The sequence below is a fragment of the Maniola hyperantus genome, chromosome 19 (assembly GCF_902806685.2).
Source record: "Maniola hyperantus chromosome 19, iAphHyp1.2, whole genome shotgun sequence".
Lineage (NCBI taxonomy): Eukaryota > Metazoa > Arthropoda > Insecta > Lepidoptera > Nymphalidae > Maniola > Maniola hyperantus.
Window position 1 is genome coordinate 13,061,596 of NC_048554.1, and position 16,260 is coordinate 13,077,855.

Sequence of the window (16,260 nt, forward strand, 5' to 3'; positions counted from 1 at the left end):
ACGATGTTTTCCTTCGCCGTTAAAGCAAGTAGGTAATGTGCCCGGTATCAATCCCAGGACCCAGACTAGGAGGACAACGTCTTAATAACACTAATCTATCACAATTTTTAGGGTTCCGTACCTCTGACATTTGGGGAAAAATCTGAAAACCGTGAATTTAGGGTTAGATCACACAAAAAAAATTGTGGTCATGAACTAATAATTAGTATTTTCAACTTTCGAAGTGAGTGACTATATCAAGTGGGGTATCATTTATGAAAGGTCTTCACCTGTACATTCTAAAACAGATTTTTATTTATTTTTATGCATCATAGTTTTTGAATTATCCTGCAAAATGTCGAAAAAATACGACTGTAGTACGGAACCCTCATTGCGCGAGCCTGACTCGCACTTGGCCGGTTTTTTCTTATTATCTATATGTAGTTGTTAATTCTAATATGAAAACAAAATAATGAGTGAAATTTCGAGGTGTGAAACCTGATAACACTTTATCAACTTTCACACTATTTTTTTATTTTTTTAAATATTAATATTTTTTTTTAAAATTTTATATCTACAAGTCTAAGAGCTCTTCTCTAATAATTAACAAGTCAGTACACCTATACTCATTCACGATCAATTTTGCGATGTAAGAACATTAAAGTCCTTTATGAAAGGCCGTCTATGCGATGCTTGCAATCCAGAGAGCCTAGCTCAAGATACACTGGTTGTTATTACCAGTGTAAGAGTTTCCAGGATACCATGAGCCCGGGATATGAAAGCTTTAGAAGGGCGGCATGAGAGGACGCAACTAGGCTAAGGGCTATCTACCTTACTTTTTGAAGAACCTGTCTATCAGATTATGGGTATCTATCATGATTATTTAATAGGTTTTTTTTTTTATTCAGATACAAGTTAGCCCTTGACTGCAATCTCGCCTGGTGGTAAGTGATGATGCAGTCTAAGATGATAGCGGGCTAACCTGGAAGGGGTATGGCAGTTTTTATTAAACCCATACCCCTTTGGTTTCTACACGGCATCGTACCGGAACGCTAAATCGCTTGGCGGCACGGCTTTGCCGGTAGGGTGGTAACCAGCCACGGCCGAAGCCTCCCACCAGACCAGACCTGAAATTTAGAAATTATAAAATTCCAAACCCCTGCCAGGAATCGAACCCGGGACCTCCCACTATTAAGACCACAGCGCTTACCACTGCGCCAGGGAGGTCGTCAAAGGTTCTACTTTTACAGGACTAGTCTGTTAGGACGTGTTTTGACGATCAGCCCCCCAATTGTGTAAGAATAACCATTTCATGGCTATCGCAATCGTCAAGAATTCTGCCCTTTGATTGGCTGTGAAAAAATGTAAACAGCGAATCAACCAATCAAAGGACAGAATTCCTTGACGATTGCGATAGCCATGAAATGGTTATTCTTACACAATTGGGGGGCAGAAAGTAATGTATGTCGGCCATTAGAATGACATTTCGGCTTTGTAGAGCGTTGTCTCTGTCACTCATACCTATATGGCGTTTTGTCGGTCTCAACGACAGGGACAGTGCTCTACAAATCTGCTATCTCCTTCTAAAGGTCGATGTACATTACTAACTGCCGCGTACTGTGCCTACTTATTCTGTACTCCGCAGTGCCACAATTCAAAACTTAAAACATTTGAAATGTGCTTATACTAGTGAGGGTTCAAACACACTTGCACCCTGCCCATTGCCACTTCAGCTTCGCAACCCGTTAAGCTATGTCGGTTACTCTAGTTCTCCTACGGATCTCCTCATTTCCGATTTGATCACGTAGAGAAACTCCAAGCATAGCTCTCTCCATCGCCCGCTGAGTGACTCTGAGCTTTCTTATGAGACCCATAGTTAGCGACCATGTCTCGGATCCATATGTCATGGCAACACGCACTGTTCGAAGACTTTGGTCTTCAAGCACTGAGGAATTTTGGACAAAAAGACATCTTCCTGAACGCTGCCCAACCGAGTTGGATCCTGTAAAGCTGTTAAAATTGAGATGGTACCTACCTATCGGTTGCCAGTTTACAGTCGATTTGTTATTAAAATTGTATCAAAAGTGGCAATATCGCTTAACGACGCGACGTCGGATTAAACACCAATAACCCCGCTTTATTTATAACAATTAAACGGCGTCGCGATGGATTAGGGATCAAAGGTGGCGTCGCTGAGATCACCCCCCCTTCACCCCCCCGCCATCTGTATCGAGCTGCTATTAACTGGGCGCTCCATCAATTGGACAGCCAATTTGCCACCGCTTGAAGAAGCTCTCGCATAGAATGGTGCTTGAAAGAAAAGTCGAATAAAATTGCTAAAAAAACATCGATGGTAAAACATTCAAGGGAGAAACATAAAAGCATCAATTAGGTAGGTAGGTATAGTACACGACAGGTCGAGGCGGCAACCGGGGTATGAGGCGAGGGGACGCCCTGCACACCCGCACGTCACCCGCTCTATCCCGCACCAGGTTAGCGCGGGGGCTGTGCGGGTGTGCGGGGCATCCCCACCCCAATGGCCATCTCGACCTGTACTGGACATATAAAAATTCGATCTATCTATGATTCCGGCGCTTTTGTCCCTACAAAATCATTATGTCAAAAATAGTCACTTTAGCATTTATTAAAGTCGTATTGATATCTATACTAACATTATAAATTCGAAAGTGTGTCTGTATATCAGTCTGCCTGTTACTTTTATTATAGGTACCATAGAACTATAATACCCTGCCTATACCAACATCAATAGTAGGTACACGAAAAAACAAAAGATACAAAAACACATAAATGGAGTAAGTTGACCCAGAGTCCAGCGATGTGCGATTAGGGTAGGTATAGGCAGGTAGGGCCAATTAGAAAAAAAATCACATTTGACATCTATTCTGTCAGTTAGATAGATACATACATAATAATGTGAGCACATGACAAATGTGATCTATTAATTCGCTCAACTATCTAAATATATAAAATGAAAAGGTGACTGACTGACTGACTGATCTATCAACGCACAGCTCAAACTACTGGACCGACCGGGCTGAAATTTAGCATGCAGACAGCTATTATGATGTAGACATCCTCTAAGAAAGGATATTTGAAAATTCAACCCCTAAAGAGGTAAAATAGTGATTTGAAATTTGTGTAGTCCACGCGGACGAAGTTGTCGGAAAAGCTAGTATATAATATCTGTCAACAGCTGTCGACGTTAGCCCGACTAGTTTCGAAGCCATCCGAGGTCCTATTTCAAGGGAGTCAGTTCGCGCACGCGTCGCGGTTGAGACTGCGAGCTGCGCGTGTCGCTGCCCGTAGAGCCCGCTTTACTATAGTTGCAATTCTTTCTTACAAAACTTAGATACAAAAAATTAAGTCAAGGGAAAAAATTAAAGAGTTATGTATTTGAATGGATGTTTCAGTGACATTGAGTGTGACAAGTCCCGAATGAGAGCTTAGCTCGACTGACAATGGAAACTTTTAAAGGTGGATGTTTGCAACCCTATTGAAAGCAATTGGACTTTTTGCCAGAAAGTGCAAGAAAAAGTCAAAAGAGTCTTGTAAAGTCTTACGAGACTACTCAAAGAGTCTTGTTGCCTTTCATTGATAGGAAACTGGGGGATTAATTTGTAGAGTCTTCGGAATGCAAGCACGATCATTTCGGATTAGGGTTTTTTTAATAAGAATATTAGCCAAGTTATTTGCTGACTAATATCCCCCTTTCTCCTCCAATGAAGCGTAAAGCTTGTGCTAGGAGTAGGTACGACAATAGTGCAACGGGTGGGATTTGAACCGGCGACCTTTCGGTTTTCTGTCCGCTCATTTAACCGTTGAGCTATCGAGACAGTCACTACGCTATACCTATTTAAGCGTAATACCACTGACTAATCACGAATTCTTAGGAACTATATAACCTATGAAGCTGTGATAGCCTAGTGTTTAGGACGTCCGCCTTCTAATCGGAGGTCGGGAGTTCGATCCCGGGCACGCACCTCTAACTTTTCGGAGTTATGTGCATTTTAAGTAATTAAGTATCACTTGCTATAACGGTGAAGGAAAACATCGCGAGGAAACCTGCATGTCTGAGAGTTCTCTATAATGTTCTCAAAGATGTGTGAAGTCTGCCAATCCGCACATGGCCAAAACTCTTCTCACTCTGAGATGAGACCCGTGCTCTGTAGTGAGCCGGCGATGGGTTGATCATGATGATGATAAGTTCGATATATTAATTTACATGAATTAACTACCTACCTATATTAAAATTCGGTAATATGTACATCTACTCTTCAGATTAACTGCGTAAGTCGCAGAGTTTCCTTATTTTATTTAAGAAACGATCGTTTAAGGAAGTCTCATTTCTGTATAAAAACCTGCTAAGAAGATCATAACGTTCCCTAAAACAGAGCATTCAAAAAATTTATTACGTCATTATTTCTAGAGTTGGGGCGTTTTTACCTGCGCTCAGAATAATTCATCCCGAATATTAGTAAAAGGTCATTAACTTCGCTCCATACAACGGATTATTTCAATAATTCAAAAGCAAGAAAGCGAATAATTTATCCGGTGAAAGAGTGTGGCACAATCTATAAGAGGTATACTTACTTTTTTTTTAATTTATAGACTAGCGCTTGGTTGCAATCCGACCAGCCCCCTAATTGTGTAAGAATAACCATTTCATGGCTATCGCAATCGTCAAGAAATTCTGCCATTTGATTGGTTGATTCGCTGTTTACATTTTTTCACAGCCAATCAAAGGGCAGAATTCTTGACGATTGCGATAGCCATGAAATGGTTATTCTTACACAATTGGGGGGCTGGTGGCAAGTGATGATGCAGCTATAAGCAGGCCTAGAAGATGACTATTCACTCTCGACTTGAAGGTACCCATATTATAATTGGAGGGGAAAACTGATGCTGGAAGGGTGTTCCATGACAACCCATCGCTGAGCGCGGATCTCCTCTCAGAATGAGAAGGGGTTTAGCCATAGTCTACAACGCTGGCCAAGTGCGGACTAGTAGACTTCACACACCTTTGAGAACATTTTGAAGAACTCTCAAGTGTGCAGATTTCCTCACGATGTTTTCTTTCATCGTTAAAGCAAGTGATATTTAATTACTTAAAACGCACATAACTCCAAAGGAAGTCGCAGGCATCAGCTTGTAAAAAATAATTAAGTTTTTAAGTACTTACTGACTGATAGAAATTGAATTTTGTGTTCTTATCTTTCTCCTTGATTCAGTATTTCTCATACTATAAACATTTTTGTTTTTGATTCACTTGTTGGCAAGTATTTTACAGTTTTGATAGAGTTAAGCTATTTAATTAAATAAACTTAGTTTTGAATCGCTTCCGCTTGTGATATAAACAGTGGCATATTTCGTTTGAGCGACGTATTTTTACGTCTTCCTCGGAAATGTTCTGCTCGGCGGAATTGAAGGAATTTCTCATTGAGCATCGCGATACAAAGATGTACTCCGCGATTTTAACCAACGGAAATGCTTACATAGGTTTAGTACATGACTACTATCTACCTACTGGTGTCTGGTACTTATCGATGGAAATGAAACTTTGTGTTTTTCCATCTAAGGTAGTGGTCCAACCGCCGACGATGAACGAGAAACGAGTAGAACTAGAAACTTAAACGAGTTAGCGATCAGCGGGAAGCGAGTGTGTAGTTTCGATAATTTTGTCGCCGGGCTATAAGCTAGTGTGCAAGTGCGACGAGCGATTACTCGCGCTATTCGCCCGCGGGAGCTCAGTCCTCTGCAAACCTGGGCGCGTTACACGTGTTCAAGCGAGCGAGCATCGCTGAACGAATATCTAAAACTATTAAAGCGAGTCGTCGCCGGCAGTGTGAACAGTCAGAAAGCAACTTTTGATATATGCATCTCTTTCGTTTACACAGAATGTTCCTACATTTATTGTGCGTTTCTTGAGAGAGAAAATCGCCGACAGTTAGTCGTTTTCTCGCCAGCGACGGTCGGACCACTGCCTTATTCGTAGTTTCAATATTTGGCATAATATTCTTATTTCTGAACATTTATGATTTACTTAATAAGAAAGGTATTTTAATTTTCTAGCGCTTTCTAGGGTTCCGTACCGGACCCAACGGGGCCCTATTTCTAAGTCTCTGCTGCTTATTCGTCTGTCAGTATTTGTTGTTATATAGCGGCAATAGAAGTACACACTAAAAATTTCTACTCTCTACCTAATAGGTACTGTGATAGACAGATGACAGGCGGATGCTTAGAAATAGGACCTGTTGGTACCCTTCGAGACCCCAAAAGCTATTGAATGTAAAGCGTGTTTTTTTATTGAAACCAATGACCGAGTAAAGAGCAAAAATGGCGCCAATACGCGAAGTTCAAAATGGCGGCGGGTGACATATCGGCGTGCACTCAAGACGACGTTCACTAAGTTCATCCCGACGCGTCGCCCGTCCTGTCCCAAGCACGATCACCGTGAATACTCTTTCTCGAGCTTTTCTCACGGCTTTTCATCCACAAAGCGTTGCAACCCTTTACGATTTTAACAGGGATGTTGCCTATGTCAATAAATATAAATTATTTCTCAGTGATTATTAAATAGAGGGTCTTCCAAAATACGTAAAATCCACGTCTTTTGTTAGTTTACTATAAGTGTAATAACCATTTTAAATAATCGATTAAACTAAAAAAGCATGTCAAATCATTGGGACGTCACATGCCAGTATTTCAGTAGAATAAGAAACACTATTGACCTAAATGTAAAAAATATATTTGAAGTTTCAAAAGCTGTGGGAAAAATATTTCGCAATGGTTGTACTTGGGTGTCTGTAATGTCCCGATATCCTGGCGTTTAATCGGCAGTTAAAATAAATACCTATTTTGCATGAAAAACTAAGGATTTAAAATAGTTTAAACAGAATTAACGTACCGTGAAGCTATTATTTAGCGTTCCTACTACGCTTACATAGAAGCTTCTTGTTTATGTTTTAAGTAAACTAAAGAAAACAAAAGTAATGCACGAAACAACAAAATATTCATTCGAAATATTGTCTGTAACATAAAAAAACCGGCCAAGTGCGAGTCAGGCTCGCGCAATGAGGGTTCCGTACTACAGTCGTATTTTATCGACATTTTGCATGATAAATCAAAAACTATTATACCTAAAAAAAAACTGTTTTAGAATTTACAATGTGTTTTACAATGTGAAGCCTTTTCATATGATACCCCACTTGATATATATAGTTATCTTACTTCGGAAATTGAAAATACTAATTATTCGTTCATGACCACAATTTAATTTTTTTTGTGTGATGTGACCACAAATTCACGGTTTTCAGATTTTTCCCCTAAAGCCAGCTATAAGACCCACCTACCTGCCAAGTTTCATGATTCTAGGTCAACGGGAAGTACCCTGTAGGTTTCTTGACAGACAGACGGACAGACAGACAGACAGACAACAAAGTGATCCTATAAGGGTTCCGTTTTTCCTTTTGAGGTACGGAACCCTAAAAAACCGGCCAAGTGCGAGAATAGGCTCGCGCAATGAGGGTTTCGTACTATAGTCGTATTTTTTCGACATTCTGCACGATAAGTCAAAAACTATGAAGCATAAAATAAATTAAAATCTATTTTAGAATGTACAAGTAAAGCCCTTTCATATGATACCCCACTTGATATTATAAATAAAAATAAAATAAAATGTTTTTATTTCGACCAACAGGGATCATACCTATTGGTGTTAGTAATTACACGAAACTTAAACCTACTTGTTAGTAAAATATCTATAACAGCAGCATCTAATAGCAGCATACAATTATAGTTATCTTACTTCGAAAGTTGAAAATACTAATTTTTAGTTCATGACCATTGACCACAATTTAATTTTTTTTGTGTGATGTAACCATAAATTCACGGTTTTCAGGTTTTTCCCTAATGTCTGCTAAAGGAACTTTCTACCTGCCAAATTTCATGATTCTAGGTCAACAGGAAGTAACCTGTAGGTTTCTTGACTGACCGACAGACAGACAAACAGACAGATAACAAAGTGATCCTATAAGGGTTCCGTTTTTCCGTTGAGGTACGGAACCCTAAAACGTTTATTTTCTCTTATATACCTTTTCACCTCGGAAAACATATTTCACGTAACTTACGATACGTCGTTTCCCATACCGTTTGTCACATTTACCGTTTTCTTACTTCATAAATGTTTCATGAGCGACGGCACAATACTTAGGTCTTCAGTCTTCAGGGACCGCTTACGTGAAGGCTATGCTAGCGATGCAAGCGGTGAGACGAGGTAACACAGAATACAGAAATATAGAAATGGTCGAAGAGCGTGAGCGTCTTGCAGATGTCTATTATAGCATCAGTAGGGCGATTGCCTAAAACCTGCATCAATCATAATTACAATCTCAATTGTGGTGATTAGCTGAATTTGTGCGATTCTTGTTATTGCAATGCATTGTAGCCAATAGTGAGCGAGCGTCAACCAATCAGAGGTGCTTGCAATCGTGACAGTGCTGTCATTCTACCGCAATCGAGCAGCAGATGGTCAAGTTTTAATTGGGTAAGATAACGCTACACCTTTGACAACATTACGGAGAACTCACTGGCATGCAGATTTCCTCACGGTGTTTTTATGCACCGTTAAAGCAAGTGATATTTTATTTTTTGAAACGCACATAGCTCTGAAAAGTTTGAGGTGCGTGGCTGTTAAATAGGAAGGCGACGTGTTAACCACTATGCTGTCATCACTTTATATAATGCTTTAGTAGCTAGAATAATAATAGGTGGGACCTATAATGCTAGATGGTAGGTGCTAGAATAACAGTGTCCAGTCTTTAATAAAAGACAGCATACCTATTCTATTTCTATTACTTTATTTAGTATTCTATGACTGCGCATCCATTCATCCATCCCCGCAAGTGTTGTCACTTTAGTGTGGCTAACGCTTTACAGTTTCCTTTCGGTATTCTTCGGAGACCTGGGCAGAAATGTTGGGAACGAAATAGTTGTAGTTCGAAACACGCATAGAACTCATGTGGTCCCTTTGAATGTCCTTCATGACAAACTAGTATTAGCATTTTGGGGAGGTTGACCCAAGAGATTTCCTTCGTTGGGACGAAGGAAGACACAAGCAAGATTTGCTGATTATTTTGACTAGTTAACCCCCCCCCCCCCCCCCCGGTTCCGCTTGAGTGGAATTTCTTCTAGAGAGAGAGCCTGTGAAGGTCAAACCTTCGTTATTTTATAAAAGTTTCTCAGCGAATTGGCCCCAACATAGGTAGGAATAATCAGCGACTATAATATGAAAAATAAAATAAAAATATTTTTTATTCATTTAAACTTTTACAAGTATTTTTGAATCGTCAGATGCATCTACCACTGGTTGCTATTTTTAAAGATTTGATATACAATATTATTATGGCATAATATTGCGTTGCGCGAAACGAGCTGCAGGTCAAATCCACGCTCTTTTATAATTTAGATAATCTTCAATTGTGTAATATGCTTTATTCAGGAGCATACTTTTAATAGATTTTTTAAACTTGTGTAAAGGCAAGTCCAAAATAGTTTGCGGGATTTTGTTCGGAAGTTCGGATTAAAGTATTAAGTTTAGTTTTTTATAGTTTCTTTGTTAGGTACCTGATCCTGCTATCTGAAAAATAGAAGGCAATATGTTTAAAAATAAATTAAGAAATTGGTTAATTAGTAAGGCCTTTTATAATGTTAATGAGTATTTTTATGAAAATTATTGATGTAAGTATAGTATGTAAGTACCTAGGTAGTGTTTTTTAGTTTAGTAAACAAAATAGTTAAAAATGGTAATATTTAAAAAAAATATTGTATGTAACCAGTATTGCACGCCACAAAGTGGCAAACTGTTAGAACTTTATAACAAGTATAACACCTAATGTACCTACACAGTTAATGCAATAAAATTTATTCTATTCTATTCTATTCTATTCTATTCTATAAAGCCGCGATGATCCAAACTTCACAATCGCTGATCGTTCCTGCCTGTGTTGGGGGACAATAGTCACATTTATAAAATAACGAAGGTCTGGCCCTCACGGGCTCTTAGTCCATTCAGATCCTTTACATCGCACATTATATTGCCATTTCTGCGAGACAATTAAAGCCGCCCACCCTCTAATTGCGATTCGACAAAACATGACGATAGCAACCCGAAATGATTCATTTACCGGCCCATATAAATTACTGCTTCTACCTGCTTATAGGCGAAGAGCTGGTGGGAAATTGCCAGAAGATGCTTGCTATTATTGAAAAGTAAGTTAGTTCATATCACTCGATTCCTCAACAGCTTGGGAGTGCACTGTAATCTGCAAGGAAGGTAGTGGCACAGAATACTAACTATTACTACTTGAAGAAACGACACTGCCTCCCATACCGCCAAACGTACACACACACACACATACACACACACACACATACACACACACACACACACACACACACACACACACACACACACACACACACACACACACACAGTGGCGTGCACAGGGTTTGAAGCCAGGGTAGGCATTAGTTAGGTAGGAACCTGTTTACTGCCAGGTCATAATGAAAAATATGGTCATAATGATAAATAGCTTACAACTGGGGTAAGCAGTGCATTTATGCCTCTATGACCTGCACGCTACTGCACACACACACATACACACACACACACACACACACACACACACACACACAAATCGTTTGCGGACAGACCGGTGTACCGGTAGTAGTAACAAGTAAATAAATCAGTTCGCTTGTACCTATATCGCTATTAGGTGTGTTAGTAAGTTGAAATCCCACTTGTTAGACTGTTGTAGATTGGTCATGGGGGATGCTGTATTTTTTTCAATATCCTGAAATATATTATCTTTACCTTCTTAGGTTTAGGGATGAATTAGGTAAAAAGGAAAACGTTGATCTCATAACAAGCAAATGTTTAAAATAACCCAACAGCTCTTTGACTATTATATTTTCTACCTATTTCTAATTAATATCATACCAAATTCAGCCTTAATACTAACGGAATAAGGGCGTGAATCGACAGAAAAGTGGTGAATAACAATGTCGCCGAGAGATACGTCTTAACAAATGAATTATTTATTCAGTGGACGAATTAACATATCAAGAGTGAACAAGAGTGCGGAGATTTCGGATGCTGGGAAGTGGACTGGGAGATCCGGGAAGGGGGACAGGTGACCCATGAAAAGTCAGGGTTTCTTTGTATTAATAATAAGCTGATGCCTGTGACTTCGTCCGCATGGACAAATTTTAATCCCCTATTTTACCCCCTTAGGATTGAAGTTTTAAAATTCTTAGCGGATGATAATCGTAATAGCTATCTGCATGCAGCCCGGTCCGTCCAGGTCCAGTAGGTTGAGCTGTGTCAGGCGCCAGGCGGTCAGCTTCAGATGTTTAGTATTCACCCACTTCCGAAACTTATATAAAGCAGAAATCATTATTCCAACAATAATATACTTATAGGCCTGCTCGTTTGCTCGCTATATCTATAAAAAAAAGTAGATAATTATTTATTTATCTTAAATATATAAAAAGAAAAGGTGACTGACTGACTGACTGACTGATCTATCAACGCACAGCTCAAACTGCTGGACGGATCGGGCTGAAATTTGGCATGCAGATAGCTATTATGACGTAGGCATCCGCTAAAAAAGGATTTTTATTATCTAATATTGATATTTATAATAGTTATGTATGTATTACTGAAATAGTCAGGTATTTATTAATTAATTAGATTATAAAATACTAGCTTATGCTCGCGACTTCGTCCGCGTGGACTACACAAATTTCAAACCCCTACTTCACCCCCTTAGGGGTCGAATTTTCAAAAATCCTTTGTTAGCGGATGCCTACGTCATAATAGCTATCTGCATGCCAAATTTCAGCTCGATCCGTCTAGTAGTTTGAGCTGTGCGTTGATAGATCAGTCAGTCAGTCAGTCAGTCAGTCAGTCAGTCAGTCAGTCAGTCAGTCACCTTTTCTTTTTATATACTTAGATTAAGATTATACTACTACATTTCTCTGTATTGCGTGTAAGTATTCAACACACCTAGTTTCTCTTTTCACCAAAGGTTGCCTGGTAGAGATTGCTGTGAGCAATAAGGCCGCCTTTGCATACAATAATTTTTTTAGTTTTAGTTTCTTTGTTTTTGTGATGTTATGTAATTTTTTTTGTATGCAATAAAGTATTTCTATCTATCTATCTATCTATTATTTAATAAAGAAATTTTCCAAAAAAATTATGCCATCGTCCACTTTTTAGTTCATTTTAATTTGACTTGACTGCGATTTCACTTGGTGATAAATGACGATACAGTCTAAGATGGAAGCGGGCTAACTAGGAAGATTTAAAAGGGAAACTTAGTTTGTCAGCTAATCTTTTTATATTTAGACTAGCTGATGCTTGCGATTTCGTCCGCGTGGACTATACAAATTTCGAACCCCTATTTCACCCCCTTAGGGGTTGAATTTTCAAAATCCTTTCTTTTTTTTTTTTTTTTTGATTAATATTCCCCTTTCCTCTCCAACTAAGCGTCAAGCTTGTGCTAGGAGTAGGTACGACAATAGTGCAACGGGCGGGGTTTGAACCGTCGACCTTTCGGTTTTCAGTCCACTCCTTTACCCGTTGAGCTATTGAGGCTCAAAGGCCTTTCTTACCGGATGCCTACGTCATAATAGCTCTCTGCATGCCAAACAGCCCGATCCGTTCAGTAGTTTAAGCTGTGCGTTGATAGATCAGTCAGTCAGTCACCTTTTCCTTTTATATATTAAGATAATAATGAGTAGGTAAATACCAGTTGGCACTTGGCAACAATGAATGTGTAGTGTAATGCATCGTGAACAAGCCCATCTGTGTTGGGGCACAGTTGGGGTTGGACGAGCGTCAGACAACAGCGAATTTCAATTTGCCCAAACCGCGGCTCCAGTTCGTTCCAAGGGAGTACAGGATTACCACGACCCAATGAAAATACGTGTTTTCGTATTTTCTAAAAAAACATTCTGACCAATGATCATGACCGATATTATATCTACATGCGAAAGTGTTTTTGTATGAAGTCGGTGCTTGGTTCTTCCATAAGCCTTCGATGTATGATTAGTCTACTATTTTCGAAAAACTAACTAAATTTTGGATTTTCGCGGCTGGATCTATCAAACCACCTTAAAATATCAATTCACTAGCCGATGCCTGTGACTTCGTCCGCGTGGAATTAGGTTTTTAAAAATCCCGTGGGAACTCTTTGATTTTCTAAAAAGTAGCCTATGTCTCCCCTAGAAGCAAGCTATCGCTGTATCAAATTTCGTCCAAATTGGTTGAACGGTTGGGCCATTAAAGGCTAGCAGACAGACAGACAGACACACTTTTGCATTTATAAAATCAGTATGGATCAATAGAACCAATTCCTCTTCCTTCTTGGAAGTCGATTATAAAAGAGTAAAAATACTAATCGATTAAAAAAGAGTAAAAATACTTGTGAAAAGAGTAAAATACTTGAGGATTCTTTACCCCTGCTTTCAGAAAAGGCTTCTGGAAGCAATAAGATTAAATCCAAACCCTTCAGGAATAGAAAACAGAGATATATCAAGTCGAAAAAAAAGAAAATCGAGGCCTATGAATATTTAAATTTCATTTCCAATAGCAAACCGGATCCCATCTGTCGATGTGGCCAGGAGGCGTTTTGCATCATTTATTGCGGCATCAATCAAGGGCAAACATTTATAAATAAAGCTAATTACGAGCCCTGCGCAAATAACGGCATTGCGCTATGGTGAGGCAGGGTACTGGCTTAGATTGGCCGCACACTGGCCGTGGTTGCTTCTCCGGAAACGAAAATAAGAGCAATGGGATAAGTATAACATTTAACATCTCACCAACTTTAGTAGAGTACGGTATTTGACAACTAGTCAAACCAGTAACTTTTTATCAAAGGTCAAAACGCGCACTTAGTATGCGATATTCTATGAAATACTGGAATGTTACTTAGAACTAACAAAGGACGTGGATTTTACGTATTTTAGCACTGAGTATTTATTTTTGATGTAGTCAAATACCCAATTCGAGCGTCAAAATAGTTAAGCTTCAAAATAGTTAAGCTTCAAAGTAAAAATGGTTTTGTCTTGTTGTATAGAACTCAAGTTAGTGAACATTGGACCCTCAGCTTTTAGAAAGAGTTTCTGGAAGCAATGAGGTTTATCGAGTCAAAAAAAGGAAATCAGCCAGGCCAGGCTATTGTCAGCAGTTACATTTCCGCTCCGCGCCGCTTCAGTGGACAGGCACCCTAAGATCAGATTTTTGAAGTTTTTGTTGCTAGGATCGATGTAATAGTATGAATATCTGATAACTCTGGGTAGAACATTTAAATAATTCATACAATATAGTATGAATTAAGATATAGTTTATGAAACGCCCGCGCCGGCGTGTGTGCGTCCAGCCTTACAGAACCCGTCATCCCTTGACACGTGGCGCAGGTTAACCTAAATAAGCTTGGGGTTACTTTAACCTTTATTAAAACAGGACTTGTTGCCAACAGCCGCTGCTGGGGTAAACATCTCTGAATTAACTTAATGCCTTTTTGAGCCGTGAGAGCCTAGTAGTTAAGACGTCCGCCTTCCATTCGGGAGATTGGGGGTTCGATCCACGAATCTAACTTTTCGGAGTTGTAGTATGTTTTAAGAAAGTTCTCCGTCCTCAGTAGTGGACCGTCCGTCGATGGTTTGATCATGCTGATGAAGATGATACATTTTAATAATTACTAAATGGAAGCTAATGTCAGTCTAACTTTAACCTGAAATTAACCTAATTCCGACATTTATGTACTTTTACGGATATGTACATCCCGTGATAAGTAAAATAATCCTAGAATTTTTAATAAATACGGAACCCTAAAAACTCGTCCGACCCGCGCTAATGTACTGGTTAGCGTGGTAGACTATGGCCAAACCACTTCTCATTCTGAGAGGAGACCCGTGCTCTGTAGTGAGCCGGCGATGGGTCGATCATGATGATGATGATACATTTTCTGAAGGGACTGTGATATTGGCGGTCATACCTTAACCTGAAATTAACCTAATTCCGACATTTATCTACTTTTACGGATTATCTTCTCGGATAACAAAAAGTTTTATGTACATTTAATCCTGTGAATAAGTAAAATAATCCTTGAATTTTTAATAAAAAACACGTCCGACCCGCGCTTTTGTACTGGCCATTACAATATTTCGCCGTCACAGCGAATCCGTTCTAAATTACCCTTTATGTGGTCCAGATAAAGGTCACATTACACGAGATGGAAGACAATGGCCGCGAATAGGGTTGACACCATTTTGAAATGAATGCTGGCCTGCTGAGTTTGTTGTGGGCTCTGCTCAGACCTGGGCGCGTTTGGAACCCTCGTAGATTTAGTTTTAAGTTTACGTAATTACCACTATTACATCATTTTCTTACCAATCCAACAAATATTGACAACTAGCTGATGCCCACGACTTCGTACGCTTGGATTTAAGTTTTTAAAAATCCCATGGGAACTCTTTAATTTTTCCGGGATAAAAATTAGCCTATGTCACTCTCCAGGTCTTAAACTATACCCATGCAAAAAATCACGTCGATCCGTTGTTCCGTTGCGACGTGAATAAAGGACAAACAAGTTAACCAACAAACCAACAAACAAGCACACTTTCGCATTTATAATAGGGGTAGTGATAAGTTATTTGACTTTGAATAGCTGCAGCAATTTTTTCCATACTAATACTACTTGCGTGAGTTGGACTCGCACACGAAGGGTTCCGTAAAATCCTACAAGATATAACTATGTACTTTTTAATCTCATTTAATTTGCATGGCGGACATTTTGAAAATAATTGTTAAATAGCGGCAATAGAAAATATACACACTTAGTGAAAATTAAAACTCTTATTTTTTTGCGGTTTTACTACTGATTATTACTAGCAACAGGATTAAAAAAAAAGGAGGCTTTGGCTTTGTTTAACAGTGGCAACCCTGTGGGACAATATGGGCCAAACAATATGGAGTGCCCGCGCTTTGTGTTCACGGCCTAATGAAGTTTTTGTGCGCAAAATTATGCGTCCCGGTGGTTCCGTATGAGGAATTCATGTCTTTGGCGTGCGCAGATTAAAACCGCACGTTATTGTTGCCATGAGTTTCGCAATGTCTCTTTGTGACTGAATATTGTGACAAAATCATAACAGTGATTTTAAGCTTTTTTCGTGGTTTTTAAGGTTTTAGATAAC

General features: G+C 39.3%; 1 protein-coding gene and 1 long non-coding RNA gene across 2 annotated transcripts in view; one reads left to right on the forward strand and one right to left on the reverse strand.

Moving 5' to 3' along the window:
* Window positions 1-16,260, reverse strand: part of LOC138403671 (uncharacterized) — a 331,305-nt gene that overhangs the window by 275,059 nt on the left and 39,986 nt on the right. The window lies entirely within an intron of this gene.
* LOC117991515 (uncharacterized) overlaps window positions 1-16,260 on the forward strand; it is a 444,113-nt gene that overhangs the window by 34,576 nt on the left and 393,277 nt on the right. The gene's annotated exons all lie outside the window — the stretch shown is intronic.